The following is a 23304-nucleotide window of genomic DNA, read 5'->3' on the forward strand; positions in this document are numbered from 1 at the left end:
TAAGTGTGTGCAGAAGCTTCCCTCATAAGAACATGCCTTTCTGCTAAAAATAATACAAGAACAGGAAAGACAATAAAACCAAACAATAACCTTTCCCCATCTTCTGCACAAAGAAGATTCTCTTTCCTGTTTTATCCCTTGGTTAGCTGGAAGAAGTTTATTCATTCCTGTTGTTCTAATACCTTTCCAGGGTTGAGTGATCCTTCAGTACATCAGCACTTCAGGTAGTGACCCTGCCTGTGGCCTTCAGTTTCTAAACTCTACCCATCCTCCCTGTCCGCTAAGTGGAAACGAATGGCCTGCTCATGAACCAAGATGTTCAATGCCTCATCTTGTGTTTTAGCATAAAAATAAAGCCGTCTTACCCTGATTAGACTGAAGTGTTGGTAATCTCCTAAATCCCACATTGTGAAGTATCTTCATGTGAGAGGCATCACTGTTGTGGGGACTCTACTCTGTTGTGGCTTCACTCTTTGAGGAAAGAATTAATGCAGAAGGCTTGTCAGTTTAGGAGAATATTTAACTATTAAGGTCATTATCATCAGATGGACTTTCTTTTAATGTCCATCCATCTCCTGCAAAAACAAAGTCTTTTCTGTAAGGACTTATTGAAGTTACTGCAGATTGAGTGCCAAGCACTCAATATTTATCTTTTTGATAGGTTTAGTCAGGCCATTTTGTTTAATTTTCTGTATGTTTCACTGCAAATTGATTATTTCACTGCCGTCACCCACCTGTTGCTTCCCCTTCTAGTCTGACCATCTCAGCTTCTAGGTTAGGCATTACAATTACAATTATTTCATCCAAAGGTCTGCACGAGATTGAGATTATAGTCCTATCTCTTAACCACCTATTCAGAACAATTTAAGAGAGACAGACAGACAGAGAGACAGACAGAGAGACAGAGAGACAGAGAGACAGAGAGACAGACAGACAGACACACACACACGCACACACACGCACACACACACACGCACACGCACACGCACACACACACAGAGAAAAATTATGCTCATGTCCTCTGCATCACAGGTATCTTTTGGTACCCTACAGAAGAAAACCTATTACTTAAATAAAGCCGAATCCGTTACTCAAATCTAAGTCCTTTTGCAGTTATGTGCTGCTTTCTACCAAATTCCTGAATTCTGACTTTAGCCATTAACTTTGGTTGTCATGCACTGAAATGATCCTTCATTTGTGTGCAGCTTTCATGAAAGCACATCTATAATTAGAGTTATTGCAAAATACTCACAAACAAATCCCATCTCATGGAGAATTCATTTTGCTTGCTGTTTTATTAAAGTCTGAAAAACCAGTCTGTGTGTCTATGAGGATGAGAAAGTTTTCTGAAGTCTTTCTAATAGTGTTTTGTTTAAAGTAAATGATTTTTTTTTTGAACAATAAGCATTAGAAATCATAGAAAATTCTAATCGTTTTACTCCAGTCCAAAACCAGGAGGAAAATTTTACAGAAAATTCTTTTCCATACTACTTAAGAACATTTTTTTTGTTGTCAAATAAATTTTCTAGCAATGCCAAAAAAAGTAAAAAAACCCCAAGATTAAGGTAGATAAAGAAGTGTCATCATGACGGAAGACACAGAGCAAATGATGAGCTGAAATACATACTGTGGAAATACTTGCTTGGCTTGTATGATTCTCCCAGGGAATGTTGGGATATTCTCCAGCAGATGTTTCATTGCTCAGACATCTAAAATGTGATTAGAAAAAGCAATAGGAAAGAAAGTGCAGTGAATTATCATTCAAAAAATTGTTGAGATTGCCATCAGAACAGACAAACTGTTTTCATGTGCCTTATTAAATATTAAATATTTGATTGCCGTTATCCTAACATACCCTATAATTTTTTGTGACTTGTTTGTATGTTCTTAACACATTACCAAATGTAATAAAGAGTAGGAATGTGGATTTAATTCAAAGCTATCAGTAGATGATAGATTTTGGGTATTTAACTAAGAATTATTAAATCAATACTATGATAAGTTCGCTATCCAGATTATGACATAGTTCACTAGCGCCAATCACCTTTATACTGAATGGTTTATAAAAATATATGCATACACAAGGTGTGGTAGAGCAGTTATTTCACCTGCCCCCTTCACATTGTCTTCCCCCATATAACAAACACATCCTTACAACCTCCACCCCAGCAAATCTCTTGGTTTTTCATGCTCCTATGACATCTCTGGGCTTCTAGAAGGCATTATAATCTCTATCCCCTGAAAATCAACATGCACAAGGTACCATCAAATGGAAGCAACTCAAGGCAGAGCACTGAAGCTGTGTGTGGACTGCGTACAGTGGTACTGGAAACCTGAAGGTTAAGGAGAAGAAATGAGGCTGCACTTGAAAATTAAAATTACAACCCCACCAAATGCAAAACAGAAAGAAAACAGAATTTTAAATAGGTTGGTAGATAACATCAGCTCATTAGCAGTTCTATTACAGCTTACACTGGTTTGTTTTCTCTGAGCACAAAAAAACCCAAGTGATATGTTTGTGTCTATGTGTCTGTTTGTGTATGGAAGGAAGTAAATTAGGCAGACATAGCACAAGTTATTTTAGGACAGTCTGAAAATGTAAATGTACCCTTCAAGACAACTGGGGATGGGGAGGGGAAGACTGCTGAAGCTGATTTTCCAAAATGTTGATGCATCTTGGTTAGATCCATGTCTTGTGCAAGGCTTTTACTGCCTCAAACTGACCACAGTTTCTTCCTATTTTAAAACCATGCTGTTCAAAGTCAAGAATACTTCCAAAAAACAGAAACCAGGGCCTTGCTCCTGCTGCCTGTGACACAACAATCAAGGTCAAGATGGCAAGGCAAAGCGGAATAAAGGAAAAAATATAGATTCTAATTATTTGCATTTAGAAATGGAAATACACCACACTGAAAGTTGGTGGGTTTTTGGTTTGGATTTTTTTGTTTTGTTTTTTGCTTGGGGTATTTTTTTCAGATTTCTTTAGAAGAAATTATGTCTGCACAAAGACAAATTAAAGATTTTACCAGAGAGTAAAAAACCCTTCCTACTTTAAGACTAAAACTTTAATTTTTACTAATAGATGCTATCATGAAAGGTCCAAGAACTCTGTTTGCATAAGTTCTTATTGCTGTTGTCTCTGTGATAACAAGTCAATATGTATCAGCTTAATAAAATGAAGACTGAACAACAGCTGCATGCAAATATTAAAGCAAGATCACTAGGAGACAAGAATTGATTGTGGACAACAGAAATGTGAACTGGGTTTGAAATATTTTAATGGGATACTAGAAGGAAGAAGCAGTGAAGTTTCAATGGCAGGCTCAAAGAAGAGGAAAATCATAAAATCACATGCAACTTTTATGTATTTATTTGTTTTCAGTTTGTGGGGATGTTTGTTTACAAAATTAATAAGAAATTACTTTCTTCAAAGTCTGTTCCCATTTTGAATTTTGCACATTTGTATAGCTCTATGAAGTCTAATCACAGTGATCACACATGGATCAATGCATCTCAGAGTAGCACTAGCAATTTTGCAGTGAGATCACCTTAACTTCAATTTTGTTTGTAAAAGCAATTTTTCCTTTGGTTTGGAAAAAAAAATAAATTAAAGACATGGTCCATTTACTATGTATATCCATTTTTTCAAAGATTATTTTGGTCCCTAGTTCACACTGAGTCAACAGAACCTGAAGCTAAAATCAGTTCACTGACTGTAGTTCATGAAAAAAAATATCTATTGAAGGTGAGAAAGACAACCTAAAATTTTAGATGTAGATGTATTGATATAGTAGTGTAGTCCTGACTATTAGATGCTTCTTACTGAATATAGACACCAGAATGAGCTCCTATGATCAGATTAATGTTCTCAATTACCTCAAAGGTTTGTTTTGTAGTGTTTAATCACCAGTGTAAAGGACATTTAGGCAATAAAACAGTCTGGCTGCTTCATACTGTTGAAGATCCAGGTAGATTTTCACCTCCTGGGTCCTGAAACACCAGCATGGGTATGGGTGAACAGATTTGACTATCTCCTGATCAGAATACAGGTGAACTCTTAGCAAGTGTAAAATGAGATAATTGTACTGTGTTTGGTGGAATGACACTATCCAAAACCGCTGCAAAAGCATGAGCTAATAGGTGCTTTCTTACTAAAACCAATTGTTAACACATTGTATAATCTCCTTTCATGCTGCTAAGAATTAGGGGCATTAGAGATAAAGAGGCATTCGAGGACTTCCTCTAATGTAGGTGGAGAGATGCATCTGGGTGGGTATGTTGAATTTGGCCTGAAATATCCCTTAATCAAAGCAGAGAAGTTATAATTCATGCCACTGAGGCAAAGAACAGGGACTTTAGATGGTGGTGTCAGTGTCAAACTTAAAGGACACATCATTTGATCTGCAACACACTTCTGTCCTTTTTGGATGTTAAAAGCTGATGTGAGTTCATGGGAAAAACTGGACAGGTTTACAGGGGAAGAAAAAAAAGGAAATAAAAAGGAAAAAGATGATAAATAAAAAGAAAAAAGAAAACTTTTAAAAAAGAAGAGATAAAAGAAAAAAGAAAGGAAAAAGAAAAAAAAAAGAAAAAAAAAGAAAAAAGAAAGAAAGAAAGAAAAAAAAAAAGAACAAGAGAAAAAATAAAAAAAAGAAGACAGTTACTAAGTGCCTGAAAAGTACTTCTTGCTTAGGAATTTCCTGAGCTTGGAGTGTTTGGAGGCCAGAGAAATATAAAAAGAAAATATGTTTACTTGCATAGCTTGCCATAGAGAAGTCCATAGGGTCAAGTGCACCATAGTGAAGAGCTTAGTCATCTGTTTATGACTTGTGTTGGATGGAGGATCCTGGGCAAAATGAAAATTAGTTCTTACAAGGTAGATTTCCCTCAGTTATCACGTGAATAAGTGTCATCCAATAATAGGCAGTTTATATATGTCTAGATCAGCTCAAAGTAAAAATTCTTTATTTTCTCTATGAATTACCCGGAGAGTTATGGATAGTTCAGACACAAGTTTGGTGAAGTAATGTACTACTACTCACTTATCACTGAAATGTTGCTAAAACAGGGAATATTTGCAGCATTTCATAGCAACTATATGCAAGAATCTGATTTAGCTCTCAATTCTAGTAAAATCAATACAGAACATCTCCCCATCTTGACCTTATTTCTCCAGAATTGTCTGTTATCCAGTGGCAGTGAAAGACAAGTCCCCTGGAGGCAGAAAAAACTAAACAACCACCGGAAAGCAAAGTCCACCACAATTACCTCATTCCTGTTACATGTAAGTGAAGTCTACTGTTCTGTAATTTATCGTTAACTGTATTACATGGGATGCACACCACCACTTCCCTCCCTCACCAGTGCAGTCAAAGATACAGAAAGACTACATCAATTGAAAAGCAAACTTAAGATGGTACATATTGAGTCAAACCCCCGTAAAAGGGTTTTGGAAATTTTGGAAATCTGAGGCATTTGGAAACCCTAATTTTTACAAGAGAGAGTGAGAGAGCTTTTATCACTCTTCTGCTTGATAGAAGCTATTCCAAAAAAATCTTGCTATCAAAGGCAGATCTATAACCAGATGAACATAAAGACAGAAGGAGACAATGTGGGTAAAGGTACCAGGATATAATTTTCTTTTATACGTCAAAAAAAGGGTCTCTGTCCCAGTAACAGTTATTAGGACAGTCTGAATACTTTGGCATGTTCCACACTGAACTTTAATCTTACGATTTCTGGTGCCAAGGTATTATTTTCACTTCAAAGAATTGTTTTGAGTTAGTAAGAAAATACTGAACATTTCTCAGCAGAAATGTTGAATTTACAAATATATAACTTCTACTTTATTTTAAAAAAATGCAGAGAGGACCTTGTAAATAAGTTTTAAAATAACATCAGCTAAAACAAGGCAGGGAGACAGAAATCAGGAGAAGCTGGGCTTTATGGAAACTGAAATAAGGCTCTGGAGGTGTGGGGAGTCAAAGTCAAGGAAGAGGTGATGGGAGAAATGATCTGGGGTAAATCTTCCTTTGTATTGCTTATATACACCTACATACATTTTTTGTGGCTGAAACACTGCTATTGATTTAATTTTTTTTCCAGAGAGAAAAAGGGATAGTCATAGAAATATGGATGAGTACTTTGCATTAGTTACATCACATACATTCTTCTGCATCATTTATCCAGAAATGTGACATTGAATGGACCCCTGAGGGTCCAGTAATTCTAGTTTCCTGGTACTCTCAACATACTAAAAACCCCTTCTGAAGTTCAATTCTATACAACTCTGTGAAATACTTTTCCATAGAGTTATTTGCAATTTGTTATTTAAAATCAACATCAAGATTCATGCACTTTTTAACACTGCTGTAAGAAATCTTACTCAGAGGTATTCAGAGAAGCCTCTTTGATTGCAGTGGACTTTCACAAACTCATGTCATCCAGAGTTCTGGCTCTTGAACACTCAGTGTCAGAAAGGATCATCTTCCTCTCCAGAATGTGTACAAAAGCACATTTAGACCCCTTAATCCGGTGACCTTGAAGATCTGCTGGTGATACTGCTAGTGAATATGCCATGTTATAGCAGTGTTCAGGTATTATTTTTCCATTAAACACTTGTAACTGTCAATAACCCCTGAACCTGATTTTTCCCTTCTTTCTTTCCCTTCTTCCATTTGGTCTATGTTAGTGAATTCCTATGCATGTAACCACCCTTGAACAAAGTTTTGCCATGCAGAAATAGTACTTTAAATTTCATCAAAAAACCATTCTTCCTGACTGAGTATTAACTAAGATATTGTCTGTGTTTTTTCACAGTTAGTTTAATTCTGTAGTATAAAACTGTGGTGATAAAATAGTCCAACTCACCAGCTTTGAAACAGTGTAATTGAGAGAAGAAACTGGTGAAATGGAATTGCACCAATTTTACATCAGGATAGCTGAGTTTAATCTTCTGATTAAGGTTTGAAGTTGATAGCATACAGATGACTCTTATTAGCAACCAAATAATTTACTTAATATTTCTGCAGTGTCAAAATGTAGATAAACATGGATACTCCGTATGTTCCCAGAAGTATAACCTTTTTAAAAAGACAAAGCAGCTGAAAAGGTCTGGAGAAGTACTCTGCAGACTTCAGAGACAATAGTCACGTTTGCCAGTACTTATACACAAACACAACCTGTGACCTGAGTACTCACAGACATCAGGGTAGTTAAAATAAATCAGACTAGAGGTCTGCCCAGCTCGGTCTCCTGTCTCTGACAGGGTTATAAAGCAAACATCTTATGGAAGGTAAAAGATCAGGACAAGCAGGTGAAGGGAAGTGTCTTTAAGTCCTTTCGGAGGACTTGGGGCTCAAGAGATTCCTGAAGCAGGGCACTGTCTCAGTATTGAGCCACCTGTGAAGGACTCCTCTGCCAGGAACTTTCCTAGACTCCCTCAAAAATGTGTACCTTGTAGGCAGTTAGCATTCAGAACAGCCATGGCAAAGTATTATGTGCTTCTGCACTGCAGAGGTGGTCAGCATCTTTATCAGTGCTATAGAGAATGAAACAGGCAAATCTGTAAGAGCAAGAAACTCAGACGTTCAAAAGTAGAGCTAAGGTTAAACTTCTTCAATATTTGGTAGCAGATGTGAGAAGCCAAAATTCCACAGATCTAGCAAAGAGGAAGACATAGGCTTGTGTTTTACAGTGAGTGCAGAACAAGGAGTTCATATTCCAGCCATAAACTAGCAGCTCTCAAAATCATTTGAAAACATTTTGGAGAGCTCTTTAAGCAAACATAGGCCCGATAGTATCTTTACATTTCAAACCATCTCTACTATTAAAATCAAGGAAGTGGAGAACTAAAGCCAGTGAAGGAGAAAAACAGGGTAGATTCTCCTCTGCTAAAATCCGGTGGCATCCACTGAAGTTTGTGAACAATCCAGCTTGCCCTAGACAAAGACTGGTCCCAGTGATGCCCCTTCAAGCTATTTTAGCCCACTGTAGGTGCCACACTCAAAGAGCGTAGCACAGTCACCAGCCTGTTCATGGGCATCACAGCTCATATCCAAAGACAGTAGTGGAAATAAATAGCATTTTAATGGCATAAGTCATTTGAGCAGTTTCAGACCTCTAATGCAAAGCTAGCAAATTACCTCTCAGGAGTGTCTATTTCCCTCCATGGAGTACAAAAGAGTCTTGAGTGATGAGCTCAGCAGCAAACAAGATTTGCTCAGCACTAGGTCTTTTTGTCTTTCTTTCAGAAATGAAAAAACTGAAGCACAGTAAAGTTTAACTCAGCAGGCACACCTCTGGAACACAACCCAGCTTGGCAAAGCACCTCTGCTACACTCCTTCAGTCTAGAAAGCACTGCTCAGAGTGTTCCACAAGTTTGATGCTACTCTGACACAAGATGGATCTGGATAGACCCTGCCTAAATACATGCTTTATTTTATTTTTTTTTTCTCTCCCCCCCCCCTTCTTTCAAGAACGGCACTGTGAGTTGCTCTTTCCATTAACTTTGGGAAACAAGCATCAGTTTTAATAGAGCTTGACATGTTTAACAGCCAATGTACACTATGCCTTCACATTGATTATATTCACTTTGGACAATTTTCTTTCAGTGAGGACATTATGGGGGGAATAACATGCTCTCACTTTTCTCAGTGTGATGTAGTTACATCCTGTAGGGCTTGTAAAACACGTGGACTTTGAAACACATTTGGCTTCCTTGACAATAATATATTTTGTGTTGGAAGAAAAATGAACCACTGCATGAGTTATTTTAACTTTGTACACTGGGTATATTTCAACTTTTATAAACTTTATATGGATAAGTTCAGAATATAAAATGCCAGCATGATTTTTTTTTCCTATTATTTACAGTAATTTGAGCTCTGAGTGGGTCCAAAATTTATTGGCTGGAGGCAACTGGTCTGCCTTCAAGGATAATAGATCATTGCATTGATTCAGAAGCTACATTTTGTTTATTTGAGAATTTCCCTCACTGGAATGAGAAAAATGATTATTCAGCTTTTTTTATCAAGTCTTAATTGCAGGTTTCAGTCCTGTTGTTGCTGGATTGGTGCATCTGTCAAAGAATCAGCCGTTGTTTCTATCAGTTGTGAAAGGGACACCAGAAGATCAGCATGCACGCACACACAGCTCTCAGCATGTCATGGAGCTGAGAGTCTGGTTTCCAAGAGCATGTAAGACAATATGCCTACTTTGACTTAAATCTACTGTCAAAGCCAGGGCATTCTGAACAGCCAGTGGAATAGCTGTTAGGATGTGCTTTGCCCTTTGCTGGATCTCCACTGAGAACTCTTGATTGTAAAGAATCAAGTCCACCAGACATAAACAGCAAACCTCAGTAACAGTGAAAGAGAGACCTTATGGAAAGCTTTATGTAGTGCTTGAATTGTTTGTGGTGTTGCTTCTTTCCTGCTATGTAAGTCTTTTAAGAATTGAAAGTTATGATCCAAAGGGCAATGACAGAAAAATATCATACGGCTTTTGAGGCATACTAAAACTACAGAACTGTTAAGACTTTTTTTCTACAAAAATCTTAGAAATGTACAATAGTTATAACTTGTGGTAATATCTGCCTGAGTTTATAGAGAGGCTGGATCACTTCTCCAAAAGATAAAGTGCTTTCCTGTTGTCTTGTGGATCAGCAGATATGCACTCCACCAAACTCTATCTCTCCTTATATATATATATAAATATATAAGCCCATAAAGACAGAAGATCATACGGCTACGATTCAGATGCCTAATGATTCAGATGTATGGCAATATTGAAAATGTACTGAGCAGATCCAGTCCCCTGGTTTAGTTTGCTGAGTAACTTTAAAGCTGCAGAACATGTAGAGACTTGCATGATAGCTAGTGCAAGAAGTTGGATGGTTCTTTATGATTTATGTAGCATGGGGCACAGTGGACATTGAAGGAAGAGTTAAATGGGAAACCACCAAGCATAAAGAAATGTCTTTTGAAAAAAAATTTATAGAACGACCCAGTGGATGGACCTTGGCTGATTGTAATCTGCATATGAGGTCAACACAAGAGGAAAAGGGACTAACAATCAACACTAGGGTAATTTGCCTGATAATAGAAAATTAAAGAACTGGAGAGGTAAGCAGCAGCCTGCAAAATTCATGCAGATTTGGATCTGCTATACAATTAGCCACAATACTTAGACCGAAAAAAGTTAAAAAAATGAATGACATCAAATTAGAGAAAGATTTCTATAATAGACAATAAAATGGAAGAGTTTATATAAAAAGGAAGCTTAGATAGTGGGGAGAAATTTAAAAAGCTAGCAAAGTACTCATCATCTGAACAGTAAAAAGTTTTGATATGATTAGACAAGCATCTGTGACTTTACAGTCAGTACAGGTTGTAGTACGATAATGAAATAAAATTGATGTACAATATGCTTGCAGAGAACAAAACCACCATACAAACATATACTTCAGGGATGGGTTTGAATGACACTCAAAAGAATGTAGTGGCAAAGGAAGGATTTGGAGTTTTGTGCCCTGCATGCATCTTTAATTATATTCTAAAGATGAAATGTACCAAAATCTTACCCTGTTTTGGGTGATATATATTAAAGCTAAACTTCTCTGAAAATTAGGTCAACATAGTGTAATTTTCAACTCCTCCTTGAAGTAGCAGGACATTAGTACCTTCATTGTATACCTCCAGCATAGGTTACCAAGGACTTTGGAAGCTGTTTGTAACTTTTATTATACATCAGCATGGATGCTTATCTTCATTCAAGTGAGTATTCTATTTAGAATACTCTTAAGGACACTCTTGTGCTGTGTAATGACCAGAGATTCCTCACTATAGGTCCTAGCCCATCCAAGTTTGCAGTTTGTTGTTCCCAAAGTTTGGGAAACAGTGAATTAGGGGGAAAATAAACTGGTTTTCCTAAAACCTTAATATTTGTAACTACATGAAAGATATGAATGAAAAATGTTTAATAATCAGCCCTTCAGTCTCATATTTGTGCCTCTCCCCCTTTTCCTTCTGTTTTTCTCCAGTTGTGTTATAGCTAAGAACAGTCTTTTTGCTTTTCAGTTGAACAAACTGAGCATGTCTGTCTGATTGAGCTCATTCCACACATTTTTACCATGACTGAAGAAAAAATAATATTGCAAGTGTGCTTCAAATTAATATATGTTTGTAAGCTGATTCATAGACAAAATGCTCAGAAATATGCTGAAGAGTCTTCGGGTTTTGTAGAACATCTTGTATCTCTGTGTTCTCTTTTGACCGTCTGAGTACTTGAGTAATCAAATACGAACCCCTGGCTGAAAGTCAGAATCCAGGTAGGATATGGATACACACTCAAACATGGTTTATTACAGAAGACTAAAAATTTACTACTTATCTTTATTAGTACCTTGGATCTGGAACAAGTGAGGACTGAATGTATGTATACTCCCACCAACTATGAATTGAGCCAGCTGAAACATAAGCCTATATTGTCAGGCAACCTATATATACTTTCCAATGATGAATTTATTTCCTTTTTTCTTATCTTTTCTCTGATCAATTTTCTACTTAAGCAGAAACACAGTGCAAAGTTGGAATTGAAAAATTTAACCAGACAATGAGAAATAGGAACTTATTTAACCTCTTGAATTTAAATACCTTCATATATTCTCTCTCTCTTCCCCGCCCCCCCCAGTTGTCATGGTAAACATCCTTCCTATTTTTATTATTATGAGACAAAGGATAAACAGTGATAGCCAACAAATGAGCAGTATTCTGAGCATTAACCTACTGTTAAGACTCCGGACAGCATGGCTACCAGCAGTTTGTGCAAAGTGAAGGAGTTGTGATTAGAGAAAAGAAACCTAGTTTTCCTCCCCTCTTGCCCACCCCCCCACCCCCCCCACCCCCACCCCCCGCCCCTTTCCTTTCTTTCCTCATTTTTTGAACTACCTTTTAGGAGGAAGAATAAAAGGGATGAGGAACACTTGAAACTAGAAGACAGCTAGTTCCAAGTCACCAGAAATAAATGTAGATGAAGTCTACTTGAGCTTGCTATAACAACTTTTTGAAGTTACAACTGAATAGTACTTAGAAATTACAAGTAAACATTTTGGAACTTTCCGCTATTATCTATATACACATAAATTTTAAAATATAAATGACTGTACTTCATTTTGCATGGGGCTATGACAGCTGCTGATCAAGTTTTGGAGTACCATAAAGCCTGGTGTACTGCCGTGACCAGATCTGGTCTTGAGAAGATCCTTTATAATTAACAGAGCTCAAAAAGAACAAGTTTGATTTCTTGTGAGTTAGAAACAGAAAGGAATACTGGGATTTCACATAGTGCAAATTGTAACTGTGGTAGATAAAATAAAGAATTTCTTCAGTCTCAGTTGCTGGAGAAAACGAACACGCTTTGTATTATCCAAAATGTATTTTCATACAGAATGGAGGGTTATTTAATGGGATACAGACTGACAAATTTTCATTGTGGAATAAAGTCCCTGGTTATGTTTCTCCCATGAAAGTAATAAGAAAATAAGTTACATCCCAGACACGGTTGTTTTTCCACTGCATTTCCTTGCCCAGATTTCTCTACTCTGACGGGCAAATATTCTTTTAACCTTTAAGGCCATTATTACATTTCATGTTTATTCCCTATTAAAAGCTGATTCAGTTTTCTTTTAGGACACTGTGATAATCAGAATTTTGATAACTAATGCTGTTACAGATCTGCTAATAAGTTAGAATTAATTGACTTTATTTGATTTTATAAAATCATCTGGAATAAGAAATATATTCTAATGAAACTTGTAGTTGCACAGCAAAAGCTGCTATGAAATCCTTTGTACAGCCCTGTACCAAGGCCAGAAGAATGGGCTAGAATCATTGTTTAAAATTTAGGTAACAAATTTGGGATTTTACAGATTTATTTGTATTTGACTAGTCTTCTGTACGTAGTAAGTGTATTGAAATGTCAGAATATAGAATTAATGGAAACTGGTCAGAGTCAACTGGAACAACTAGTAGTTACCTGCCAAGAAACCGTGAACTTTAGTAAAAGGTAGTTCTGGCAGGGGGAGATCGCGACCACCAACCCATATACCACCTACCCAAATCGTACCCCCCATTTCTGGACCTTTCTAACCTTTACTGCTCAGAATTGGATATGGGAGGAGGGTATGTTAATGATTTTTGGGAAATATTATGATTATGCATTAATACTTAATGAATATGCATGAATAAGTTCTATTTATGGTGTATGATTCTGAAGCTTGGTGTGCGTTGATCGTGAGAGGACTCACTCGCACACCTGGCTGTCAATAAAGTGTCTGATTATTTGCATCACATTGGTGTTGATAAGTTCTTCATTCCGAGATTTCGGTAACAATGCTGTTCTTAGAAAAGCACTTTTCACAGAGTTGGCCACTACCAGCTGAAAGTCAGAAGGCAAAAAAACTTATCACTTTTCTGCCAGCAGTTTCTCATGAAGAGGGTTTTTTGTTAAATATTTAATCAGATCCACAACCTTTCACTTGGGACTATGGTTAGCCCTTCCTTTCTAATTACAACAGTTTGTAGAGTTTTGCAGTATAATTAAGGAGTCGGCGCTCTCCTTTTCTGTATCGGTCACATTTATTTCCACTCCTAAAATTTAGCAGAACTCCATTATCATCATAATTAAAACATTTGATAGAGGGTAGGAAAAAAAAAAAGAATCAAAATAAATTAAAAGAAATATTTATAGTAACTGTCTTTCAATATTTTAATTCATCTAAAATATTCATCCAGTCATCAGCCTATCTATCAGCCTATATATCTACATTAACTTTTACTGACTGATGTGAGATGGTATGAAAGAATATATCCTGTCAAAAATGAAAGTCCAGTCAATAATTTCAGATAACCCCCCCAGATTTTCCACATATGCAAATAGGCAGTTAATTTGAGTAAGATTTATTTCTATTGTAAAACATCAACAAAAAAGTTTGGATGTTGTCAAAGTTAAGAAGCCAGCCTTCAGCCTCAAGAGATACATGACTTTCAAGTAAAAGCCTTCATTTCACATTCAAGATGGTATTTAAATAGGGAAAAAAAAAAAAAAAAAAGAGGCAGTTTTGGGGTTTTTTTAAGTAAGTGCAACATAGTTACTACAAGTAATAAAGTTTTTATTTTTATGTAGAAATGAAAGAAATAATTTATGCACAACAGCATATAGTTGATATTCACTAAATTGTAATCAACAGGACTAAACAATCAAATTTCATGATTTTTTTCACTATATTTCCATATATCTCCTGTTAGCCGTGACTTTTTATTATACTTTTTACTTTTTACCTTTATTATATTTTCTTTCAGATATTTTTGGCTTGGCTTAAAGTGTCATATTGATCAGCTTATCTGATTGTCTTTCAGACTAAGGTCCTCTATTTAATTAACAGTGCAAGTAGAGAAAAAGAAAGTGTGCTATCAGCTGTACTGTGTGTGCCGCTTCCAAACAACTGGCTGAACTTTCCCTCCAGAAATAAGATGCTTGAGGCAAGAATACAAGCAGAAAAGACATACAGACTGATCTGCCTTTTTTTATGCCCTTGTAGTTTCCCATTATCAATGTGTAGAGCCCTCATGAACCTCGAGTTGCATGAGACCATAGTCAGTGATGGGACTTAGCATGCATGAGCTCGTCCAATCTACTTCTGATTTATAATTTACAATTTTTGATATACCATGATATTCCCACAATTACTTTCACTATAAAATATCTTGTATGAGAAAATTGTGATGCCTGGTTATTTCACTGTGTGCACTTTATTATTTTTGATGTGGGGAATGATCTTCATGATTATACATGAATGGTAAAGAACATGTGTCCTGCCATCTGCCTACTCTTTAGCCTGAAGATTCCCATATGGTTTCCTATGTCCTTATCTGAAAAGTCTTACCAGCCATCTTACCATCCTCAGCTCCCATTTTTGTAGCTTCTCCAGCTCTTCTAAAAGTAGACTTATACCAGATTCACTTTCTTGGTGATAGCAATGAAAGATCCTTACTTGGCAATGACAGTTTAGCAATGGTGACTTGTAGACAAGGACCTGAAAACATTCCAAACATGGTGCTGACATCCTAGTCTGTCACACTCAGCTTCTAATTGTGGGCAGGCCAGCCTTGTCTGTAACTCTTATTTTTCCTTACACATAGTTACACTACTTTTTGTTTTTGCAGGAAGAAGTTTGAGACATAGAAAACAGGCCATAAACTTAGTCTGTATATGCTTAATCTAGATGTACAACCAGAAATTGCAAGTTTCAATTCCATGGAGTATGATAGAAAGATGACAGTATGTACTCCCACATGTAGTGGAGTAACTGCTCATTATTGCCAAAAGTTGGTTAGACCATTCTGGACATTGCGTTGGTCAATTCATTTTGCTCCTATCTATATCCAGATCACTTTGTTGTAAAGTCAAAATAATTATTTCAGTGAAGTGTGGGCTATGCCAGTTGTCAAGCTCTGTTGAAAGTGAAAGGTCTGAAACACATAAGTATTCTGTTCCTTTTGCTATTTCCTTTCAATTTAAGTCCACTTCTACCTACCTAATTTAAAGTAAGCAGAGCAAAAGATCCAGATACTGTGCTGAAGGATTTTTGCAGGACACTTAAAGCCTGTCTCCTTTGGCTAATTTGCAAAAACAGTTTTTGATTTAAAATAGAAGGATGGCATATCCCTCTCTGGGAGAAAACTCGCATCCGCTAATGTTCCTCCAGAAGTGAGTTATGAGAAAAAGCCTCAGATGGATTAAAGACGAAGGTTAAATTCCAAGGCACTAATTTGCTGAAAAGGTGACGGTAGCTAGCTAAAAAAATAAAAAGATTGTCACACCACGTCTGCAGTATCTTTAGGCCTCACTGAATATTGCTGGGTAACATACAGATCTCAAGAAGAACAAATGCCATAAAATAAAGCAAGGTTGTTTCCCTTACGAAATGTTGGTGCAGAGTTCAGGTAAAGGCAAATACACATCTTTTTGACTTGTTAAGATCTTTCTACATGAAATATCAATTTCAATTTAATAACTTAAGAAGAGTAATAATAGAGAGACACCTTTCACTTTTAAAAGCCAGGTAACTTCTTTTAGCTATTTTATCATTCCTTTGCCTCCCTAACATTTCTCACAGATTTAATGGCCCCATTTCTGGTATAAATCAACATAGTTCCAATTATGTCAACTATGCTAAGCAGATAATATCGGCCCAGTATTTCATTCATAAGTGTACATGAGGTCAAACTTACTTGGGAGTTGAAAGTCATCAGACAAAATTCTGACAGAAGACAGAAAGGATGTGGCTGGGTAGGACAAGGTGGACAAAGCCTTCATGCCAGTCCATGAACTGCAATGGGCCATGCTTAAAACATATTCCTTTCCAGATATGGCTATTGGAGCACTGTTCTGATGCACACATGAATGTCCCAGCAGAAACAGGGAATAATGAGCCTTCAAACTGGAAGAACACTTTTTTTTTTTTTCCTGCTTCACAAAAAAGGGCATCTCTGTCATTAAAACAGTAGTAAGCTATCACTGTCCATAAGAAATCTGCCTGAATTTAGTTATAGGCTAAATATCTAAGGCTGAATTAGACTCTTTCAGCTCCTTTTAAATTCAGCAGGGAGACAGACAAAACTTGCATAAGCAGTTGAGGCATACTGTTGAAAATTCTGGTGTGAGAAGTTGGTCTGAAGCTTTCCTGCCTTTTTTCTCGGTCTCCTCAAAACTTTTGCCTTAACTTTCCTTCCTATTTTACCTTAAGAGGATTTGTTTGGTTAGTTGGGTTGGTTTTCTTTTCTTATGTTTGGCACATCCTCTTTGTTCCTTCCTTCCATGTTGCAGAATCATCCACTAAGGTTCCAGAGACAAAATGATCCCTTTGCCTTTCCTTGTGGTGTTTTGCCACTGATACTGCAGTCTTCAGAATTATAGAGAAAGGTGCTCTTATAAAAGTATCAAGTCTTCTTCTGTGTGTCATTCTCTTAAAAAGATGAGGTTTATGTGTGTATTTGCAGGATGTTATCAACAACAGCCATGTGATTTCCCATGTTCAGTCAAAACCAGCTGTTTCTTTTGTGTCCTTATTCTGGGGGCCCTGACACGGCTTCTCAAGGCAGCGGAAATTTCTGAAGATCCCAAAATACCGTGATTACTGATTGTATGATGATGAATCACTTTGGTCAGTAAATATTAGAACTGTCAGTAACTCACATTAACGGAAAGACTGTAGCTCACACCTCTTTCAGGTCTGCAAGACTCCTGGAATAAAGTCACATGTAAAGAAGTATCTAAAAATGCAGTTTAAATGTTAATTTCAAAAGGGACTTGGATAATTTATCTATCACATTGTTGTGCAACCTTAACTTCTTTAATTGCCAAAATTACTTTAAAAAATTATATCTTTACCTCTACCTGGTTCCCCTATCATTTCAGATTTGGATAGCCAAGAGGCTTGTGAGCCTTTCAGGCAGCTTCCTAGCACAGTGGCAGGTAAAAAAAAAAGCATTGAGACTTACTCCTTGTTTAGACCTGTGCCACTACAGTCAATCTCTATTTCAAACAGGGTAAATACACAACCTGCTTATGACCTGAGTAAATTTTCAGGTATAGAGATATTGTAAGCCTATATCAGTCAATGATATGCTTTTCCATACTTGAAGCAGTTTTGCCTGTAAGCATGGTGTATATAAGAAGGACAGATACATTTGTAGAGACAGACCAATAATCAAGTTACCAAAGTTGAATAAGTTAACACACACTGTATCTACACTTATGTAAGTCCTTAGCGAAAGTGAGATAATGAAAGGGCTTTAAGATAACTTTCATTATGATTCATCTGTTACAGACTCATAATGTGCACACTGAACACAACTGAATCTCAGCTGATGCTTGGTTATCTGATAATCTGCAGGGGTTTGACTGTGTTTATACCCTGAGAACGGCAAATGTATCCATCAAGGCAAGGTTTCTATGCAAATACAAAAAGAGCAGCAAGAACATCAGAAATACTTAGTGGCCATCTTGTTGGTTGGAAGTGTAGTAGTGTTAAAAATGTAAAGCATGGTACAAGTTAAAACCTTGCCAAAGAGGTTAGAAAAACAAGAAAAAAACATCTTTCTTTTCCTATTCTTATATCCCTGGCCCAGAATTCCTTTTTAGCCAAATATTACAATATAGTTAATGTGGTAAAAGAGTTTAACTAATACAAAGGCAAAATATAAGTTCTGTGCTATTCTGATTTCAGGCCATCAGTTATCATGATGAAATATAGAATACCAAAGTTTTCAGTAAGCAGAAGTCTTAGGCTCTAATACATACTTAAGCTTATTGATTATACTGGTTTATGTGATAATAAAAGTACAAACATATGCACACACCTTTTGCAAATAAGAAAAATCATTTGTCTTGGGCTATCTCCTTCCTTGTTCCTTCACAGCAATTCAAAAGTCATAATAGATAATGAGAAAACAAAGTGTTTGCATTTCATGAATGACCTTGGAAAAGTTGCCAGGTTTCTCTGTACAGCACTTCTGGCACTGGGTAGGAAACACTCTCCTGCTGTAAACACTTGTGAGACCCTACAATTTCTGGTGAGGTGAAATAGAAAAGACTTTATTAATTTTATTTCATGTTTAACTACTGCAAAGTGGTTAAATAGATATATTACTGTGAGCATACATTTTTTTATCTTAGACAAAAAACTAAAAAAATCAAACTCTAGATGTTTTTCCAGTTCAAAAAAACATTTACTTTCTAATTCTACTGTATATATGAAAGTTAAATCTAACATATATATACTACACATAGTTACATAATTTTCTTGAATTAAAATTAATGTAAGCATACTGGTTTATGTTAAAAAGTTTAATTTCAATATCTGAATGTTTTTTGGTGATAAGTTAGGAAATTATTTTTGCAAAGTGGTTCTGATCTACTCTCTACCTATAAATGGGCTTAATTTTAGCTTCATGATTTTTAGTAGTTTGTCCATGTGAGCTTTCATACTTCAGAGAAGGAGGTATGTATTTGTATTTTGATTTATAAGCAGATCTTCAGTCACATTTGGAGATCAATATGGTATTTGCCTTATATTCATGCTTGTGGGACATTATATACTATTTAAAGACCAAAGTGTAAAAGATAAGATATTAAAAAAACAAAACAAAACAAAAACAAACAAACAAAAAAGAAAACCCCAAAAATGATTTGCATAAGAAATCAGAAAATCCTAGACATTGATCATATTGTGCCTATAATAAAGATATTTTAAGCCAAAACATTGCCAGGAGCCTTAGCTGAGATCCTGAGTTTCAACATCCATCCTGAGATACCTACCGGTACACAGCCTTGAGCAGGATGGTTGGGCGTAGACTGTGCTGTAGACACTGCCACTATCCATGCAGTCTGTTTCAGTGGGGACCTCTTCTTGCTCTTGACATAACTGATAAGAGAATGTTGTTCTTTTCATCCAACTCAGCTGTCACTACAGATACAGATACTTTCCCGAAAGACTTATGAATATAACTTGTCGGCTTTCAGCTGGTTGTATTCATGTCAGAAGCTGGATCCACCAGAGGGTCAAAGGATAGATAGGCTGCCTGCTCTGGTGATACAATCCATTTATATTCCACATAAATCCATATAAACAAACAACAGTTTTCTACTGTTACTTCCCACATGAGGAAAGGAGATACGTTTTCTTGCAGCTCAGACTTGAATGCACGTGCAATGGGAGTTATGATACCTAAGTTTTCCAGTTAGTGTATCCCATGGTCTGCAAGGTACTCCTGTGTCTGCCTAATGCAGTCTGAGCCAGATCTGTCTTGGATGGAGCCACATACACCCTCCTCTGCTCACCCCAGCCAGGCTTTGCTTATCCTAGTGTAGCCTGAGCCCAGCACCTTTTATGCACTTCTAGTTATGACTTACGGACTTCTGCAGAAGAGTGAAGCACTAGAATGCCTTAGGGCAAATGATGTTTTCTGTTTGTGGGGGGCTTTATTTTATTTTATTATCTTATAAAACAGCTTAATCAATGAACTCAAGCAGGTAGTAGAAACTGAGACTTCTGTTTATGGGGAAACTTTTGAGATTTATTTTGGCCATTTGTAAGTAGTGCCGACATCTGAGTTCTGAAAGAGGAAGAAATGGAAAATGACCTGATGTATTTTTTGGTGTGCGATGAATCAAAATTTCCTTTTCTTTCCAAGGGCTCTACAAGCCAGAAAAGTGACAGGATTGTCATATTTATGATGTTTGTTGTGCATCTGTGTGAAAAGAAATAGATTATTCCATATGAATTCCAAATAAAATATATGGCTAAAGTAAATTTTTCTTATGGATATTGATTGTATTGACTGAAACCTCCTCCTTACAAATTTTCTTGTTTGTATAACACAAGTGTTATAACTTGGTTGAAAAAAAATGTGTATAATGAGTTTTGGCATTGCATATTTTATTTAACAGTGAACTGAAAAGCTTTTATTCTTCAGAGATTACTATTCTGATTCTCAATAAAGTGGTGACAGTGGGAGGGATTATTTGGTTTTTTGGGTTTTTTTGTTTTTTTGGTTTTTTATAATTTTTCTTAATAGTAAGTCTTAGTATAATCCTGGGCGGGTTTTTTTACAGATTGTCTCTACAATCTTGCCTGCATTTTTGCACTCAAATAAACTGCAATACAAAGGGCAGAACAATCGTTGAAGCCTATTTTCCTGCTTTTCAGAAGTCTGCAGAAATTGTATTTCTGATTTCATTCAACCCAAGGTAACAGAGAAAAACTGTTTCCTCCCTCCCCCACCTTTTTTTTTTTTTTTTTGTTTTGTTTTGTTTTTGAGAATTTTAGTAAATAATGATTGCCTTAATGATCAAGCACATCAGTATTTGTTAATAATGATGTGGAAGGCAAAAAAGAAGTGCAAAAGAAACTAAACCCCAAAATGCATTAGTCTGCATTCTCATGTGAGTAAAGTTAATTTACTCCAATTCCACTCAGCTGATGTGACGGCGTATTTTTTGTCTCATTGCAATCACCTGTCTTCGTTACATATAAGGTTATATATCTCCTCACAGAAAGTTTGGTTACAAGCATATTCGTAATAAGACAATGATGGCCACTTAAAATCTTCAGCACTTGCAAGGCTACCTGTCATCCTCTCAGCTGACTCTACAGAGTAAGTACTCCTAACTCGGAGCTTTCAGTAGTCTAATGAAGACAAGTGGAAATAATTTGGACCAGTATTCCCAGCAAATATTCAGGCAGAGGCTGTAGCCCAGAAAACATATTCCTAGTGAAGAGGGAGAGAAGAAGCAGCAGAAGAATCATTGGGAAGAATATGTCAATGAGCAGATTATGCTCAGTAGGTGCAACGTTAATGATAATAGTGCAACAGGTACAACATCTGGTTCACCACAAGGCTCTTAAAGTAGAAAGTCAGTTTTTAGAAGAGTTAGTTTACATAGACATGGAAAATCTGTAGACCATGGGAAAAAGAAAACAAAATAAATCATCTAACATCACACTTCAAAGTCAATTTCATTTTTTACCGATTTAAAATATCTCAATGCTAATTAGATATGTTTTGTTCACTACTGTCATTAGAGATGAGAATTAAGGTGGTATGGGGGCTTTAACCTAGAAGTTTTAAGCTGGTTTATTTATGATTCTCCAGTTTTTGACTTCTAGGTTTAAAAGGAAAGTTTCAGAGGTAACAATGACCAAACTGTGATGTACCCTGTTATACTGATACCCAGGTTCAATCTTCAGTCTATTTCAATCATTTTTTTTTTTGTTTAAAATATGCAGTAGTTCCCAGTGTTCAGAACCCCTCTGCCTCTCATTGTGCTGTAAATATACAGAATAAAAAAAAAAAACAAACCAACAAAAAAAAAAACCAACCAAAACCCACAAAACCCAAAACTAAACCCAAACCCCACAAAACCCAAAACTAAACCCAAAACCCACAAAACCCAAAACTAAACCAAACAACTTTTTCACATTTTAGGGTCCACAGAGGTGTTAGGCAGAGGATGCAAAGAACTGACTCTCCACTGTAGCTGATGGGTGGCTGCAGAAGTTTTACGCACAAGACCCTACCGTGTTCCAATCACATGGTGGACTCCTAATCTGCAGGCTGCACACCTGGGCAAGCATGAGTGGAGCACAATTTGCTGAACTAACTCAAGCATGTAAATTCATACATTCCAGTCCTCTCTGTGACCATAAGAATACATCTGTATATATGTACGTGCACATGCATATAAATGGCATTCTGTTCATTTTGTCTTGAGGAGCCTGTCTTCAGCAAATAGGTATGGAGGTCCATTTTTTATCCAGCTTCATACTGGGAGTCTAAAGTACCAGACAAGTAACCAAGTTCATTGGGACCAAAAATTTTTGGTAGAATCAACAAAGTAAACCCAGGTTTATTGTCACGTTTTTTTTCCTGCCACAAAGTGAATTATTTCACCTTCGCACACATCAGTTCGGTAACAATGATGGTGGTTTTAATACTTGAAACTCCAGATTTGACACCCAAATGTTTCAAAGGGCCTGTCTAGACAGTTCATTCTTGTGCCATGGCTAGGTGCCTAATAATTCTGTGCCTTAGTTTATTGGTCTTCAAAATGGGAATATGCTGAATCTGGCCCTAACTCAGGGAAAAATTCTGTCCATTGACTCCATTGAATGCATAAAAACTTAAGGATTTGGCCCTGTGCTGAAAGTCAGTAAGCTGAAGTGCAAATGTTCTACATGTGCTATTTGACCTCTACAGCTGAGGATTTAAAACTTTAATTATAGGAACGAGAAGATGAGAACAGATTCTGAGTTAGCTACTTTTTTTTGAATAGATATTCAGACTCCAGGGGGAATAGTGATTTGCAGGCTCATTGAGGGAGAAAAAGGATGTCCTTTCTTTCCTAGGTGTACGGGGGGAGGAACAAAAGGGGGCCTTGATACTGTTCCATTAAAATAAATCACTTTTCAATCCAGGCGAGAATTTGTATCAGAATATTTGATAATCGAAACTTTACCAACAAGAGCGAATCAAAGAGGGCATTTGATTGCGCAGGGCCAGATCCTGCTAGGCCTCCCTCTGAGGTGTCTTACTGAATTCAGGAGCAGATCAGTATGCAGAAAGTTACCTGGATAAGGCTGTTAGACGGTGGAGTCTATGAAAGAGAGAGCTGTGTTGCTTCTTTGTTCTGGGGAGAGTTGGCAGTGGACAAATTACAAGAGTACTAATCATACAGCCCGA

General features: G+C 36.7%; 1 long non-coding RNA gene across 1 annotated transcript; it reads right to left on the reverse strand.

Annotated features, from left to right (window-relative positions):
• Positions 1-14296: 14296 nt before the first annotated feature.
• LOC114011795 (uncharacterized) lies at positions 14297-21867 on the reverse strand. The gene is made up of 3 exons (XR_003553886.2): positions 19382-21867; positions 18424-18633; positions 14297-17305 (listed from the first exon to the last, which is right to left on the reverse strand). It is a non-coding gene; the product is annotated as an uncharacterized LOC114011795 (long non-coding RNA).
• Positions 21868-23304: the final 1437 nt, after the last annotated feature.

This window comes from Falco peregrinus, chromosome Z (genome assembly GCF_023634155.1).
Source record: "Falco peregrinus isolate bFalPer1 chromosome Z, bFalPer1.pri, whole genome shotgun sequence".
Classification (NCBI taxonomy): Eukaryota; Metazoa; Chordata; class Aves; order Falconiformes; family Falconidae; genus Falco; species Falco peregrinus.